We start from the raw sequence: 1,670 nt of genomic DNA on the forward strand, positions 1-1,670 counted from the left end.
AAGAAGAAGAAGAAGAAGAAGAAGAAGAAGAAGAAGAAGAAGAAGAAGAAGAACAAGAAGAAGAACAAGAACAAGGGTACAATAAAGTACCGCTATACTGACAAGTCTTATTGTTGCCAGTAAAATGAGAAAGCTTTTTTCTCATTGCTTCCTATGTCGTGCATGATTTTAAAAAAAAAATATTTGCAAAAAGTACTAATAATATTGGGATTTTTACAAAAGAGGGGGGCGGGGGGCAGTCCGTTTGTTTTATTAACCGTAGATATATAGAAATAGGTTCTGCAGGTATATTATTATATTTATTATACATAAGGAAGCTTGTCAAAGTTGACTTTGAAAAAGCTATTACAGAGTCAAAATGTCTCCGAAATTAACAAACAAAACAATGATATTCACATCCGTATAAGTAAAATTAACAAAACAGCAACAACAGCACAACAACAACAAAACAACATTAGCAACAACAACAAGAACATCAACAAGAACAACACCACCCCCACTACCACCACCACCACCAACAACAACAGTAACAGTAAGAGTAACATCATCAAAACCCACGAGAGCAATAATACAAATATACAACGACACTCTTTAAAAAAAACAACCCCAAAACATATACGTATAAAATCAGAAAACCCCCACAACCACCGTGACAAAGTAATTCTTTATTGATAGAAACATGTTTTCATGTTGGTGTTGCGTGCCTTTATTATTGACAGGTTTTGTTGGGGTGAAATAGTAGTAAAAAACGTGGGGGCGAGGGGGGGAGAGAAAGGGGGAGGATTTAACAACTCACACATGAAAGATAATGTAGAATTGGGGTGAAAAACTCACAAGAAACGAGCAGTGCAGGAGGTCGAAACGCCAGCGTAGGTGATACTCTGTTTGTTCGAGTATAAACCAAAACTAAAGAAAGAAAACAATTATATCCCTCCTGAAAGTTTGAAGAGATCAAACTGTGTGGACCTGATGGACGGATGTCGTAGTTAGTAGCCGTTCGAAGCACTTGGCGGCAAGCAGCCCGGCGCGTGCGATACTCACTCACTCACTCACTCACTCACTCACGTACTCACGCATGCACACACACACACGCACGCACCCACGAGAGAAGGGACGCGAGCCACATCTATCCGTTGTCGCCCGCGCTTGCGCCTCGCCACAGTAGTCGTAGAGACTGAGAGCGAGGGGAGACAAGTGGGGGCCTGAATGTCCATAGAGGTGGTAGCAAAAGACAGAAGGGGGTGTCTGTAACTGATTTTTTAAATTTTTTTTTTTTACTACAAAAGACTTTGTTTTATTATTAGAGACAGAATAAGGTGTTTGCGAACTGATTTGTTTAATGCAAAGGACAGAAAGTGGCATTTAATTACGAACTGATTCTTTTATTAAACAGCACAGAAATCGGTGTTTGTGAACTGATTTTTAAAAAATTTATGAGAGACAAAATGAGGCGTTTTGCGAACTGATTATTTCACCAAAAGCACAGAAGGTGCTGTTTGCGAACTTAAAGTTGTGTCTTTATATATTGCATTTACTGCATATCATTCATTTACGGGTGTGGTGATTGTATAGTTTTGTACTGGTGTCTTAGTAAGTTTGATACGGTGTAATAAGGTATGGTATGGTATGGTATGGTATGGTATGGTATGGTATGGTATGGTATGGTATGG

The 1,670-nt window shown here is 39.0% G+C and overlaps 1 protein-coding gene across 1 annotated transcript in view; it reads right to left on the reverse strand.

The window, feature by feature from the left end:
• The window catches only part of LOC101852956 (sex peptide receptor), a 110,237-nt gene extending 109,087 nt beyond the window's left edge, over positions 1–1,150 (reverse strand). The window contains exon 1 of the mRNA XM_005107746.3: positions 835–1,150. The gene's annotated coding sequence lies outside the window, so the exon portion shown is untranslated. The remainder of the gene's footprint in view (positions 1–834) is intronic.
• Positions 1,151–1,670: the final 520 nt, after the last annotated feature.

The sequence above is a fragment of the Aplysia californica genome, unplaced genomic scaffold (genome assembly GCF_000002075.1).
Source record: "Aplysia californica isolate F4 #8 unplaced genomic scaffold, AplCal3.0 scaffold00627, whole genome shotgun sequence".
NCBI lineage: Eukaryota > Metazoa > Mollusca > Gastropoda > Aplysiida > Aplysiidae > Aplysia > Aplysia californica.